Source organism: Pseudophryne corroboree, chromosome 1 (assembly GCF_028390025.1).
Source record: "Pseudophryne corroboree isolate aPseCor3 chromosome 1, aPseCor3.hap2, whole genome shotgun sequence".
Taxonomy (NCBI): domain Eukaryota; kingdom Metazoa; phylum Chordata; class Amphibia; order Anura; family Myobatrachidae; genus Pseudophryne; species Pseudophryne corroboree.
The window spans coordinates 902,828,797-902,845,042 of record NC_086444.1 but is presented as its reverse complement, the minus strand read 5'-3'; positions in this window follow the sequence as shown (position 1 = coordinate 902,845,042).

The window sequence follows — 16,246 nt, the reverse complement described above, 5'->3', positions numbered from 1 at the left end:
TTGCTGAGTACAAACATAATATGTCTAATTTTAAACATCAGGTTATTGACCATATCCTGGAGACTAAAATACGTGGTGATAGACACAAACAGTTGTTGCGTCTTGAATCCAAGTGGATCTTTTTGTTGGACACACTTAAACCCAAAGGGTTAAATGACCATCTTAATTTAAGTGTGTTTTATTAAATATTCCTGCTGTGATCAATATGTCTACTAGTATTTGAAAATATTTATTAGTGGACTATATGGAGGTTGTCCTTGCTATAATATTTGGGGCTGCTAACAATGGCTATTTATTAACTAGTGAGGTTATGTATTGTGATTCCTTTTTATGAGGGGAATTATGTATATATTGTTTCAAATCTCTGGAAAATTCGATACAATGTATCTGCTCCATAGATTGGTTGCTAATATGTGATTCTTGTTATTTATACTTCTGGGATGTATTTATTCTGTGTATATTTTGTATGTATTTTTTTTGTTTGTATTGATATTAGGTGTTTGTATGTTTTAGCATGTGGTTGGTATGGCAACCGGAGGTATTGGTGGGAGGAGATACACGGGATTTAGTTCCGTAAGCACCTTCCGCCCTGCTGACGGAAACCTGAACCGCCCAATGCTAATTGCACTGCAGGTGTATAAATAAGGTATGTTTGTTTCATGTCATTTGTGTATGATGCCTGACGAAGGGAAATAAATCCTGAAACGTTGCTGCAAAGCTGCTGTCTCTTGAGTCACATTTCTTCAAGACCACCTGAGTGCCTTTATTGGACTTACTGCATTATCTTATTCTGAGCACCGTGGCATGAATTTTGAAAAGAGGGTGCCGGTCTATTGGACTAATATATATATGTAAGGAACCTTCCCTTCCTTCAGTATATACACATATACACTATATTTAGTCCTCAGGGGCCCCCCTTGTCTAAAGTACCCTTGACCCCCTGGAGCCTTGATCCGGCCTTGACCCCAACCCAACTAGCCACATCACGATATGAAGAGGAAGGTGGATCAAGTTCAGAGGATAATGCATCACTGGCTAATAACAAAAAGAGAACCCAGCAAACCCCATTCAGCATGAGGGAGTTGGGGATTATTGTCCCACAAGGCATAGAAAATACATTTTGAGAACAGAATAAACATGGGTACAGGGAAATGTGTCCACATCTGGAGAGTAATTATTTTTTCTTCTTTTTTCGCCCCGCCTGAAGTGGATGGTCACTGGTTGGTCTGCGAAGTGACCTTCGAGGGCCGTGCCCAGTGGGATCTTTTTCCTTGGCAGGGGTTGGGGATGGACCAGGTGTTGGCACTGTGGGAAAGAAGGGCAGCGATGGCCTGTAGACCTTGTCCAACTGTGTTGTTGAATTGTTGGACAGAGGAGATGATTTCAGATAGACCTTGCCTGATTTCGCCCCCACACCTTGCCGAACACAGGTGGTCAGATCAGTTAGCCGAAAGGACATCTCACGTACCTCCCGGATCATCACGTCATGGAATTGGGTGATCCGATCTCCATGACTGGCGATTTCCGTAAGAATTGCCGGGAGAGAGGGTTGGGTGGGGGGGGGGGGGGTTTGCAGTGTGTGGCTGGCCTGGTGGAATATCCTTCCCCACACTGGAGGTGTCACTACTTCCCCCTGCCTCAGCCTCCGCAAGATGACCCTCCTGTGACTCAACAAACTGCCCCTCCTGTGCTGTGTTATGGATCAAACAGATATATTAATGTGAAACAAAAGGGAAAAACAAACAAAAAAAAATTACTATCAATTTAAAAAATGAGACAGAAAACACTTGACTATATATGTTATGCAACATACCGGGCAAGTCATGTGGGCCTAACATCTCATGCATGTCTGTGTCCATTTGGGACACACCAGCCACCTCCTCATAGGTCACACAAACCATCGCTTGCTCCTCTAGATCTGTATACTCCACGGTGTCAGGGGATGGTCTTCCCCCTGTTGTCCTCGAAGCATTCTACTCCGCAGACCTTTTCTGCTTCAGGTGGGACTTAAAGTCAGCCCAACTACATATGTTGTTTGGTTTGGGCGAAAGGTGAAGAAAAGAAATAACAAGAAATATCAAGCTTACTTTTTGTGCATATGTCATGGTTTAGGTTTCTATAGGCAACCTCACATTTTTAGGAAAAAAAATAGTTTTTGGAATTGTGTGTCAGTATGTACTTACAGTCTTCATACCTGTGGGGTACGGACAATTGGGCCAACCTCATTTATGCAGTCAGTTATCTCTCTCCAGATGTGGTCTTTTGCCGCGGCACCCATGTTTTTGCTCCCATAATGTATTTTCTCTATTGTTTGTAGGACCAAAATCGCCAACTCCCTCTTTGAAAATGTGGGCTGACACTTTTTTTGTTTGCTGCCTGTGATGCATCTGCCTGCAAATTGTCACCACCTTCCTCTTCACTTTTGCCATGGCTTTGCTGGGCTTGAGTATTGACCCCAGAATCTTCCTCAGTTTATGTTTCATCTTCCTCTGGCAGGGCACTCACCCCAGCGTCTTCTGTTTGGGGAACAGTAGATGTGGGGGTTTGAGTACTGGCTCCTGCTCCTTCATCCTCTGCACTGGCAGGTGTTGGAAAAATACGTTGCTGTTGCAGCCTCCGTCTCCTCGCTACCATCTCCCTTATCTGCTGTTGCAGCTCAGCCACCTCTGCATCAATTTCTCTGATAGAAGCCATATTGGTGATGGCATGTGCTTCTGAATGTGTGTTGGGTTTTTATACCTGCGTATGTATGTTTTTGCGGGAAATTGCACAGGAGATGCATACACAATTTTTGGGCGTACTTTGATTACTGACTATTTAAATGGCCTCCATGCGGCCTGTTTTTATGGGTGTATGCAGGAGTTGTTGAGGAGTGTTGTGTCGTGGCATTGAGTGTAGTGGAGAGAGGAGACAAGACAAGAGAGAGAGTGATAGAGTTGAGAAGCAGGGAAGGCGTGAGAGGTAAAAGTTGTTTTATTAGTTATTTCTGCTAACAGGCTTATCCGCTTTGTATGCTGCAAATTATAGTAGTGCGTACGCCCTGCATTTTTTTAATTATTATTTATTTGATTAATTTATATTGTGCTTATTTATTTATAATATAGCAAGGAAATTAATGTTCTGAAAAACTCTTGTGGTGGGGTTGTCCTTCATTCTAATTTAAATGTGTTTCCCTTTCTTCTAATGTTATCAACAGTATATATCTATTTGCTGGTAAGTATGTGCATGTTTCTTGCTGTGTTTTGGGTGGAGGAGTGTAGTGTTGTCTGTGTTATTTTACACTATTCTCTGATTATGACTGTTCTTCTGTAGGGTGCATATTTTAGTTTTATTACCCCTGCCAAGTAAGGCTTTTTTTCAGTTTGAGTCCTTTCTTCTATTTGCTGGTAAGTATGTGCATGTTGCTTGCTGTGTTTTGGTTTGGTGCCTTTTGGGTTGTATGTCTTATTTAAGTTACCCATGTATGTATCTGTTAGGGTCTCCTGCTCTGTTCTGCCACGTCGTCATGGCAACCGGGAGACAAGTGATAGCGGAGTAACCTGAGCGTAGCTGATACTCCGGTTCGGGTCTTTTGCTGTGCAGTGGTTACAGGCTCTGTGCACGGCAGGGGATCCGGTGCTGGTTTTTGTGCTCACAGTCTGTGAGGTCTGAGTGGGGCGTGGACAGCACTTGCTATATAAACCCTCTTCTCAGGTTAGGCAGATGCTGCTGAATCTTTGTTGGTTAGTCAGTTCCTGAAAGCTAGCTAGTACTGTGTAAACTTTGTATTTGTTTGTTGCTTACTGCAAATAGGCCTTGGGATTTGGTATTACACTCTGCCAATCCAGACCTAGCAGTAAGACTGGAGTCAGTCGTTTAACCTGCTGGGGTTCTTTTGCTACTCTGTGAACCTAGCAAGTTTGCGGCTGTATTCTCAGACTTGCCTGCCAAAATCCTTTCTCACTGTGCAAGGTGTTCAGGTGTCAGTTTAGTGGCAGTAAGCTGAACCAGTGCACTGCAAGTGAGGACTAGGATTGTGGAGACTCTCCTTGTGTCTATTATTCCATCTCTGACCAAGGAGTTTACTGCCACACCCGTTGGTAACCCTTTAGGGTTTTGCTGTTGCCCTTAGCAACAGCATTTCGGGTTATCTACGTATTAAATCACTACATCTCGCTTCTTTCCATCTGGGCTTTCCTAATACTAGGGAGACACCCAGTTTCTTCTCTGTTCACTTTGTGTTTATTTTGTTACCCTATCACCTTCTGTGTATGTAATGTCATATTCCCCAGTCTGTCTGTGAGTTCATTTGTTTTGCATCCCTCACCGTTCAGACACCAGTACATTCCTGCTGGCACTGGTGTGCATAACATATTCAGCAGCCTAATACTCCTGTTGAAATTTTGTGGTAATATGGAGCATACCCCTCAAAATACTTTGCAACAGGTGGTCGATCAGGTACAGGTCCTGACACAACAATTTAATGATTTGTCCATTAATATGCACACCTCGCAGGCCGCTGGCGGAGCTCCCGCAGCAGCAGTACCTTCAGGGGTTAAGGAGCCGAAAGTAAATCTCCCGGATCGTTTTTCTGGAGATCGCTCGCAGTTCTTTTGTTTCAAGGAGAGCTGCAAGCTATATTTCCAGCTTAGGCCTCAGTCTTCTGGGTCGGAGATTCAGCGGGTGGGCATAGTGATTTCCTTGCTACAAGGAGACCCACAGGTCTGGACATATGGGTTGCAGCCTGACTGTCCATCGCTTAAAAGTGTTGATACTTTTTTTACGGCACTGGGCATGTTGTATGATGACCCTGACAAGACGGCCTCAGCCGAGGCTCAGATTTCGATCCTTAAGCAAGGGCGAAGGCCAGTTGAGGTTTATTGTACGGAGTTTCGGAGGTTGGCCCATGATACCCAGTGGAATGACCCAGCCCTGAGACACCAGTACCGAAGAGGTCTTTCTAACCAGTTAAAAGACCAACTGGTACAATATCCCTTGCCTGATAGCTTGGATCAGCTCATGCAGTTATCCATTCGGGTGGATAGACGGCTGAGAGAGCGCAGGCTTGAAAGGGAGACTGAGGTTTCCTTCTTTCCCAAGGGAACCTCAGACTCTGAGGAATTTTCCGAGAAGCCTATGCAGATTGGGGCTACCCACCTCTCCTCGCGTGAGAAGACGCGGAGGAGACAGCAGGGGTTATGTTTGTACTGTGGGAATAAAGGTCATGTGGTAGTATCATGCCCAGAAAAGCCGGAAAACTTCAGGGCCTGAGGGTGATGGGAAATATCCTGTCAGGTCAGAAGTCGGAATTTCCCAAGAAGACTTTTATCATTCCGGTGACCTTGAAGATCCTCGGTCAAACTGTCAAGACTGAGGCCTTTGTGGACAGTGGGACCGGCGGGGTTTTTATGGACCGCCAATTCGCCCTCAAACACTCTGTTCCCTTAGTACCCTTGGCATCGGAAATTGAGATTTGTGGGTTAAACGGGGAACCATTATCCCAGGGTAAAATTACCTCTTGCACTAGCCAGATTTCTTTGTTTATTGGAGCCACACACTCTGAAAAATTGTCCTTTTATGTGACTGTCTGTACTTTTGCCCCATTGGTGTTGGGGTTACCCTGGTTAAGGGCCCACAATCCTCAATTTGACTGGGTCTCTGGGGAGATTCTTAGTTGGGGTACTGATTGTTTCAGGAGTTGCTTGAGCCTTCCAGTCAGGCTTTCGCAGCTAAGTTTGCCAGGATTGCCAGGATGTTATGCAGATTTTGCGGACGTGTTCTCCAAAAGAGTTGCAGAGGTACTACCTCCCCATCGCCCCTATGACTGTGCCATTGATTTGTTGCCGAATGCTAAGCTTCCCAAGAGCAGGTTGTACTCCCTGTCACGTCCTGAGACTCAGGCTATGGCAGAGTACATTCAGGAGAACTTGGCTAAGGGATTTATCAGACCTTCACAGTCTCCAGTTGGGTCGGGGTTCTTCTTCGTGGGTAAAAAGGACGGTTCGTTGCGACCCTGCATCGACTTCAGGGAATTGAACCGTATCACGATTAAAAACTCATACCCACTGCCTCTCATTTCGGTCTTGTTTGACCAGCTTCGTACTGCCACCATTTTTTCTAAGATTGACCTACGCGGTGCGTACAATCTAATCCGAATAAGAGAGGGGGATGAATGGAAGACTGCCTTTAATACCCACCCAGGGCATTCTGAATATTTGGTGATGCCTTTTGGGCTCTGTAATGCCCCGGCAGTCTTCCAGGACTTCATGAACGATGTGCTCAGGGAATATTTGGATAGATTCTTAGTTGTATACTTTGATGACATCCTAATCTTCTCCCATTCTCTGGAGGAACATCGGAAGCATGTACGCTTAGTCCTCCAGAAACTCAGAGACCACCGGCTTGGGGCGAAGCTGGAGAAGTGCGAATTTGAAGTTCAGCAAATCGCATTTCAAGGATATATTATCTCCTCAGAAGGTTTCCAAATGGAGGGTTCCAAGGTACAGGCAGTCCTGGATTGGGTGCAGCCCACTAGTTTGAAGGCGCTTCAGCGTTTTCTGGGCTTCGCAAATTTTTATAGACGATTTATCGCTGAATTTTCGTCTATAGTGGCGCCCTTGGTGGCACTCACTAAGAAAGGGGCGGATGTTGCTCACTGGTCTTGTGAGGCCAAAGCGGCTTTTGCCCGTCTCAAAAGGGCATTTGTCTCGGCCAAGGTGCTGCGACACCCAGATCCAGAGCGTCCTTTTGTGGTGGAGGTGGATGCCTCTGAGATGGGTATTGGGGCAGTGCTCTCTCAGATGGGGGTGTCTGATAATCGCCTTCATCCCTGTGCTTACTTTTCCCGTAAATTTTCGCCTGCCGAGATGAATTATGACGTGGGTAACCGGGAATTGTTGGCTATTAAGGATGCACTCGAGGAGTGGAGACACTGGCTTGAGGGGGCTAAGTTTGTGGTCTCAATTCTCACCGACCATAAGAATTTGGCATATTTAGAGTCAGCGAAGCGCCTCAATGCCAGGCAGGCACGATGGGCTTTGTTTTTTGCTCGCTTTTTTTTTTTGATAACATATCGCCCTGGGTCAAAAAACATCAAGGCTGATGCGCTCTCGCAGAGTTTTGCTCCAATCCAGGAGACCACCGAGGAGCCATTGCCCATTGTGTCCCCATCATGTATTAAAGTGGGCATTACCCAGGACCTCTTGTCATTAGTCCTTAGAGCACAGGAGCAGGCTCCTCCAGACCTTCCGGTAGGTCTTTTGTTTGTGCCTCCTAGGTTAAGACAGCGAGTGTTCCTGGAATTCCATGCCAAGAAGTCGGCAGGTCACCCGGGTATTGCCAGAACTCGGGAGTTGCTATCTAGGGCGGTGTGGTGGCCCTCGGTGGCTAGGGATGTGGATCAGTGGGTTCGGGCATGTGACATCTGTGCCCGAAATATGACTCCTAGAGGGGTTCCTGTTGGCCCATTACATCCACTCTCTATTCCATCTAAGCCATGGACCCACATTTCAATGGATTTTGTGGTGGACTTACCCAAATCCTCGGGGATGACAGCCATCTGGGTTGTCGTTGACAGGTTTTCGAAGATGGCGCACTTCGTTCCATTGGTTGGGCTGCCATCGGCCAGACGCCTGTCTGAATTATTTATGCTGCATGTTGTGCGCCTCCACGGGTTGCCACTTGATGTGGTCTCTGACCGCGGATCCCAGTTTGTGGCCAAATTCTGGAAGGCATTTTGTTCCGATCTCCAGATTTCTGTCAGCTTGTCGTCAGGCTACCATCCGCAGTCTAATGGGCAGACTGAAAGGGTGAACCAGTCCTTGGAGCAGTTCGTCAGGTGTTATGTCTCCAAGTGTCAGACTGACTGGGTGGCTCATCTGTCCATGGCGGAGTTTGCCTATAACAACGCGGCTCACTCTGCTACAGGGATCTCTCCCTTCCTTTGTGTGTATGGGCATCATCCTAAGGCCAATTCTTTTGACCCCCTGGACTCCACGCCTGGTGGTTCCTCTGTGGTTTCGGTCCTTAGAGGTATTTGGAGGAAAGTGAAGAAAGCCCTTGTGTCTGTGTCAGTAGTGACCAAAAGGGTTTTTGATAAGCGGAAAAGACTCTGCAGCTTCAAATTAGGAGACTTCGTCTGGTTGTCTACCAAGAATTTGAAGTTGAGACAGCCATCTCATAAGTTAGGCCCCCGGTTCATCGGTCCTTATAAGATCACTAGGGTTATCAATCCGGTGGCATTTCAGTTAGATCTACCCCGTTCTTTGGGTATCAATAAAACATTTCATTGTTCCCTTTTAAAACGGGCGATTAGTAATCCTTCTTCCAGTGGAAGACCTTCCCCTCTTCTGATACGTGGCCAGAGGGAGTTTGTTGTTGAAAGGATTCTTGACTCCAAGATGGTTCGGGGTCGGCTGTCATTTTTGGTGCACTGGAAGGGGTATGGCCCGGAGGAGCGGTCATGGGTGCGCAGTTGTGATCTTCATGCCCCCAGACTGTTACGCTCTTTCTTCTCGCAGTTCCCCGATAAACCCGGTGGTAGGGGTTCTTTGACCCCTCGTCAGAGGGGGGGTACTGTTAGGGTCTCCTGCTCTGTGCTGCCACGTCGTCATGGCAACCGGGAGACAAGTGCTAGCGGAGTAACCTGAGCGTAGCTGATACTCCGGTTCGGGTCTTTTGCTGTGCAGTGGTTACAGGCTCTGTGCACGGCAGGGGATCCGGTGCTGGTTTTTGTGCTCACAGTCTGTGAGGTCTGAGTTGGGCGTGGACAGCACCTGCTATATAAACCCTCTTCTCAGGTTAGGCAGATGCTGCTGAATCTTTGTTGGTTAGTCAGTTCCTGAAAGCTAGCTAGTACTGTGTAAACTTTGTATTTGTTTGTTGCTTACTGCAAATAGGCCTTGGGATTTGGTATTACACTCTGCCAATCCAGACCTAGCAGTAAGACTGGAGTCAGTCGTTTAACCTGCTGGGTTTCTTTTGCTACTCTGTGAACCTAGCAAGTTTGCGGCTGTATTCTCAGACTTGCCTGCCAAAATCCTTTCTCACTGTGCAAGGTGTTCAGGTGTCAGTTTAGTGGCAGTAAGCTGAACCAGTGCACTGCAAGTGAGGACTAGGATTGTGGAGACTCTTCTTGTGTCTATTATTCCATCTCTGACCAAGGAGTTTACTGCCACACCCGTTGGTAACCCTTTAGGGTTTTGCTGTTGCCCTTAGCAACAGCATTTCGGGTTATCTACGTATTAAATCACTACATCTCGCTTCTTTCCATCTGAGCTTTCCTAATACTAGGGAGACACCCAGTTTCTTCTCTGTTCACTTTGTGTTTATTTTGTTACCCTATCACCTTCTGTGTATGTAATGTCATATTCCCCAGTCTGTCTGTGAGTTCATTTGTTTTGCATCCCTCACCGTTCAGACACCAGTACATTCCTGCTGGCACTGGTGTGCATAACATATTCAGCAGCCTAATACTCCTGTTGAAATTTTGTGGTAATATGGAGCATACCCCTCAAAATACTTTGCAACAGGTGGTCGATCAGGTACAGGTCCTGACACGACAATTTAATGATTTGTCCATTAAAATGCACACCTCGCAGGCCGCTGGCGGAGCTCCCGCAGCAGCAGTACCTTCAGGGGTTAAGGAGCCGAAAGTAAATCTCCCGGATCGTTTTTCAGGAGATCGCTCGCAGTTCTTTTGTTTCAAGGAGAGCTGCAAGCTATATTTCCAGCTTAGGCCTCAGTCTTCTGGGTCGGAGATTCAGCGGGTGGGCATAGTGATTTCCTTGCTACAAGGAGACCCACAGGTCTGGGCATATGGGTTGCAGCCTGACTGTCCGTCGCTTAAAAGTGTTGATACTTTTTTTACGGCACTGGGCATGTTGTATGATGACCCTGACAAGACGGCCTCAGCCGAGGCTCAGATTTCGATCCTTAAGCAAGGGCGAAGGCCAGTTGAGGTTTATTGTACGGAGTTTCGGAGGTTGGCCCATGATACCCAGTGGAATGACCCAGCCCTGAGACACCAGTACCGAAGAGGTCTTTCTAACCAGTTAAAAGACCAACTGGTACAATATCCCTTGCCTGATAGCTTGGATCAGCTCATGCAGTTATCCATTCGGGTGGATAGACGGCTGAGAGAGCGCAGGCTTGAAAGGGAGACCGAGGTTTCCTTCTTTCCCAAGGGAACCTCAGACTCTGAGGAATTTTCTGAGAAGCCTATGCAGATTGGGGCTACCCGCCTCTCCTCGCGTGAGAAGACGCGGAGGAGACAGCAGGGGTTATGTTTTTACTGTGGGAATAAAGGTCATGTGGTAGTATCATGCCCAGAAAAGCCGGAAAACTTCAGGGCCTGAGGGTGATGGGAAATATCCTGTCAGGTCAGAAGTCGGAATTTCCCAAGAAGACTTTTATCATTCCGGTGACCTTGAAGATCCTCGGTCAAACTGTCAAGACTGAGGCCTTTGTGGACAGTGGGACCGGCGGGGTTTTTATGGACCGCCAATTCGCCCTGAAACACTCTGTTCCCTTAGTACCCTTGGCATCGGAAATTGAGATTTGTGGGTTAAACGGGGAACCATTATCCCAGGGTAAAATTACCTCTTGCACTAGCCAGATTTCTTTGTTTATTGGAGCCACACACTCTGAAAAATTGTCCTTTTATGTGACTGTCTGTACTTTTGCCCCATTGGTGTTGGGGTTACCATGGTTAAGGGCCCACAATCCTCAATTTGACTGGGTCTCTGGGGAGATTCTTAGTTGGGGTACTGATTGTTTCAGGAGTTGCTTGAGCCTTCCAGTCAGGCTTTCGCAGCTAAGTTTGCCAGGATTGCCAGGATGTTATGCAGATTTTGCGGACGTGTTCTCCAAAAGAGTTGCAGAGGTACTACCTCCCCATCGCCCCTATGACTGTGCCATTGATTTGTTGCCGAATGCTAAGCTTCCCAAGAGCAGGTTGTACTCCCTGTCACGTCCTGAGACTCAGGCTATGGCAGAGTACATTCAGGAGAACTTGGCTAAGGGATTTATCAGACCTTCACAGTCTCCAGTTGGGTCGGGGTTCTTCTTCGTGGGTAAAAAGGACGGTTCGTTGCGACCCTGCATCGACTTCAGGGAATTGAACCGTATCACGATTAAAAACTCATACCCACTGCCTCTCATTTCGGTCTTGTTTGACCAGCTTCGTACTGCCACCATTTTTTCTAAGATTGACCTACGCGGTGCGTACAATCTAATCCGAATAAGAGAGGGGGATGAATGGAAGACTGCCTTTAATACCCACTCAGGGCATTATGAATATTTGGTGATGCCTTTTGGGCTCTGTAATGCCCCGGCAGTCTTCCAGGACTTCATGAACGATGTGCTCAGGGAATATTTGGATAGATTCTTAGTTGTATACTTAGATGACATCCTAATCTTCTCCCATTCCCTGGAGGAACATCGGAAGCATGTACGCTTAGTCCTCCAGAAACTCAGAGACCACCGGCTTGGGGCGAAGCTGGAGAAGTGCGAATTTGAAGTTCAGCAAATCGCATTTCTAGGATATATTATCTCCTCAGAAGGTTTCCAAATGGAGGGTTCCAAGGTACAGGCAGTCCTGGATTGGGTGCAGCCCACTAGTTTGAAGGCGCTTCAGCGTTTTCTGGGCTTCGCAAATTTTTATAGACGATTTATCGCTGAATTTTCGTCTATAGTGGCGCCCTTGGTGGCACTCACTAAGAAAGGGGCGGATGTTGCTCACTGGTCTTGTGAGGCCAAAGCGGCTTTTGCCCGTCTCAAAAGGGCATTTGTCTCGGCCAAGGTGCTGCGACACCCAGATCCAGAGCGTCCTTTTGTGGTGGAGGTGGATGCCTCTGAGATGGGTATTGGGGCAGTGCTCTCTCAGATGGGGGTGTCTGATAATCGCCTTCATCCCTGTGCTTACTTTTCCCGTAAATTTTCGCCTGCCGAGATGAATTATGACGTGGGTAACCGGGAATTGTTGGCTATTAAGGATGCACTCGAGGAGTGGAGACACTGGCTTGAGGGGGCTAAGTTTGTGGTCTCAATTCTCACCGACCATAAGAATTTGGCATATTTAGAGTCAGCGAAGCGCCTCAATGCCAGGCAGGCACGATGGGCTTTGTTTTTTGCTCGCTTTTTTTTTTTGATAACATATCGCCCTGGGTCAAAAAACATCAAGGCTGATGCGCTCTCGCAGAGTTTTGCTCCAATCCAGGAGACCACCGAGGAGCCATTGCCCATTGTGTCCCCATCATGTATTAAAGTGGGCATTACCCAGGACCTCTTGTCATTAGTCCTTAGAGCACAGGAGCAGGCTCCTCCAGACCTTCCGGTAGGTCTTTTGTTTGTGCCTCCTAGGTTAAGACAGCGAGTGTTCCTGGAATTCCATGCCAAGAAGTCGGCAGGTCACCCGGGTATTGCCAGAACTCGGGAGTTGCTATCTAGGGCGGTGTGGTGGCCCTCGGTGGCTAGGGATGTGGATCAGTGGGTTCGGGCATGTGACATCTGTGCCCGAAATATGACTCCTAGAGGGGTTCCTGTTGGCCCATTACATCCACTCTCTATTCCATCTAAGCCATGGACCCACATTTCAATGGATTTTGTGGTGGACTTACCCAAATCCTCGGGGATGACAGCCATCTGGGTTGTCGTTGACAGGTTTTCGAAGATGGCGCACTTCGTTCCATTGGTTGGGCTGCCATCGGCCAGACGCCTGTCTGAATTATTTATGCTGCATGTTGTGCGCCACCACGGGTTGCCACTTGATGTGGTCTCTGACCGCGGATCCCAGTTTGTGGCCAAATTCTGGAAGGCATTTTGTTCCGATCTCCAGATTTCTGTCAGCTTGTCGTCAGGCTACCATCCGCAGTCTAATGGGCAGACTGAAAGGGTGAACCAGTCCTTGGAGCAGTTCGTCAGGTGTTATGTCTCCAAGTGTCAGACTGACTGGGTGGCTCATCTGTCCATGGCGGAGTTTGCCTATAACAACGCGGCTCACTCTGCTACAGGGATCTCTCCCTTCCTTTGTGTGTATGGGCATCATCCTAAGGCCAATTCTTTTGACCCCCTGGACTCCACGCCTGGTGGTTCCTCTGTGGTTTCGGTCCTTAGAGGTATTTGGAGGAAAGTGAAGAAAGCCCTTGTGTCTGTGTCAGTAGTGACCAAAAGGGTTTTTGATAAGCGGAAAAGACTCTGCAGCTTCAAATTAGGAGACTTCGTCTGGTTGTCTACCAAGAATTTGAAGTTGAGACAGCCATCTCATAAGTTAGGCCCCCGGTTCATCGGTCCTTATAAGATCACTAGGGTTATCAATCCGGTGGCATTTCAGTTAGATCTACCCCGTTCTTTGGGTATCAATAAAACATTTCATTGTTCCCTTTTAAAACGGGCGATTAGTAATCCTTCTTCCAGTGGAAGACCTTCCCCTCTTCTGATACGTGGCCAGAGGGAGTTTGTTGTTGAAAGGATTCTTGACTCCAAGATGGTTCGGGGTCGGCTGTCATTTTTGGTGCACTGGAAGGGGTATGGCCCGGAGGAGCGGTCATGGGTGCGCAGTTGTGATCTTCATGCCCCCAGACTGTTACGCTCTTTCTTCTCACAGTTCCCCGATAAACCCGGTGGTAGGGGTTCTTTGACCCCTCGTCAGAGGGGGGGTACTGTTAGGGTCTCCTGCTCTGTGCTGCCACGTCGTCATGGCAACCGGGAGACAAGTGCTAGCGGAGTAACCTGAGCGTAGCTGATACTCCGGTTCGGGTCTTTTGCTGTGCAGTGGTTACAGGCTCTGTGCACGGCAGGGGATCCGGTGCTGGTTTTTGTGCTCACAGTCTGTGAGGTCTGAGTTGGGCGTGGACAGCACCTGCTATATAAACCCTCTTCTCAGGTTAGGCAGATGCTGCTGAATCTTTGTTGGTTAGTCAGTTCCTGAAAGCTAGCTAGTACTGTGTAAACTTTGTATTTGTTTGTTGCTTACTGCAAATATGCCTTGGGATTTGGTATTACACTCTGCCAATCCAGACCTAGCAGTAAGACTGGAGTCAGTCGTTTAACCTGCTGGGTTTCTTTTGCTACTCTGTGAACCTAGCAAGTTTGCGGCTGTATTCTCAGACTTGCCTGCCAAAATCCTTTCTCACTGTGCAAGGTGTTCAGGTGTCAGTTTAGTGGCAGTAAGCTGAACCAGTGCACTGCAAGTGAGGACTAGGATTGTGGAGACTCTTCTTGTGTCTATTATTCCATCTCTGACCAAGGAGTTTACTGCCACACCCGTTGGTAACCCTTTAGGGTTTTGCTGTTGCCCTTAGCAACAGCATTTCGGGTTATCTACTTATTAAATCACTACATCTCGCTTCTTTCCATCTGAGCTTTCCTAATACTAGGGAGACACCCAGTTTCTTCTCTGTTCACTTTGTGTTTATTTTGTTACCCTATCACCTTCTGTGTATGTAATGTCATATTCCCCAGTCTGTCTGTGAGTTCATTTGTTTTGCATCCCTCACCGTTCAGACACCAGTACATTCCTGCTGGCACTGGTGTGCATAACATATTCAGCAGCCTAATACTCCTGTTGAAATTTTGTGGTAATATGGAGCATACCCCTCAAAATACTTTGCAACAGGTGGTCGATCAGGTACAGGTCCTGACACGACAATTTAATGATTTGTCCATTAAAATGCACACCTCGCAGGCCGCTGGCGGAGCTCCCGCAGCAGCAGTACCTTCAGGGGTTAAGGAGCCGAAAGTAAATCTCCCGGATCGTTTTTCTGGAGATCGCTCGCAGTTCTTTTGTTTCAAGGAGAGCTGCAAGCTATATTTCCAGCTTAGGCCTCAGTCTTCTGGGTCGGAGATTCAGCGGGTGGGCATAGTGATTTCCTTGCTACAAGGAGACCCACAGGTCTGGGCATATGGGTTGCAGCCTGACTGTCCGTCGCTTAAAAGTGTTGATACTTTTTTTACGGCACTGGGCATGTTGTATGATGACCCTGACAAGACGGCCTCAGCCGAGGCTCAGATTTCGATCCTTAAGCAAGGGCGAAGGCCAGTTGAGGTTTATTGTACGGAGTTTCGGAGGTTGGCCCATGATACCCAGTGGAATGACCCAGCCCTGAGACACCAGTACCGAAGAGGTCTTTCTAACCAGTTAAAAGACCAACTGGTACAATATCCCTTGCCTGATAGCTTGGATCAGCTCATGCAGTTATCCATTCGGGTGGATAGACGGCTGAGAGAGCGCAGGCTTGAAAGGGAGACCGAGGTTTCCTTCTTTCCCAAGGGAACCTCAGACTCTGAGGAATTTTCTGAGAAGCCTATGCAGATTGGGGCTACCCGCCTCTCCTCGCGTGAGAAGACGCGGAGGAGACAGCAGGGGTTATGTTTGTACTGTGGGAATAAAGGTCATGTGGTAGTATCATGCCCAGAAAAGCCGGAAAACTTCAGGGCCTGAGGGTGATGGGAAATATCCTGTCAGGTCAGAAGTCGGAATTTCCCAAGAAGACTTTTATCATTCCGGTGACCTTGAAGATCCTCGGTCAAACTGTCAAGACTGAGGCCTTTGTGGACAGTGGGACCGGCGGGGTTTTTATGGACCGCCAATTCGCCCTGAAACACTCTGTTCCCTTAGTACCCTTGGCATCGGAAATTGAGATTTGTGGGTTAAACGGGGAACCATTATCCCAGGGTAAAATTACCTCTTGCACTAGCCAGATTTCTTTGTTTATTGGAGCCACACACTCTGAAAAATTGTCCTTTTATGTGACTGTCTGTACTTTTGCCCCATTGGTGTTGGGGTTACCCTGGTTAAGGGCCCACAATCCTCAATTTGACTGGGTCTCTGGGGAGATTCTTAGTTGGGGTACTGATTGTTTCAGGAGTTGCTTGAGCCTTCCAGTCAGGCTTTCGCAGCTAAGTTTGCCAGGATTGCCAGGATGTTATGCAGATTTTGCGGACGTGTTCTCCAAAAGAGTTGCAGAGGTACTACCTCCCCATCGCCCCTATGACTGTGCCATTGATTTGTTGCCGAATGCTAAGCTTCCCAAGAGCAGGTTGTACTCCCTGTCACGTCCTGAGACTCAGGCTATGGCAGAGTACATTCAGGAGAACTTGGCTAAGGGATTTATCAGACCTTCACAGTCTCCAGTTGGGTCGGGGTTCTTCTTCGTGGGTAAAAAGGACGGTTCGTTGCGACCCTGCATCGACTTCAGGGAATTGAACCGTATCACGATTAAAAACTCATACCCACTGCCTCTCATTTCGGTCTTGTTTGACCAGCTTC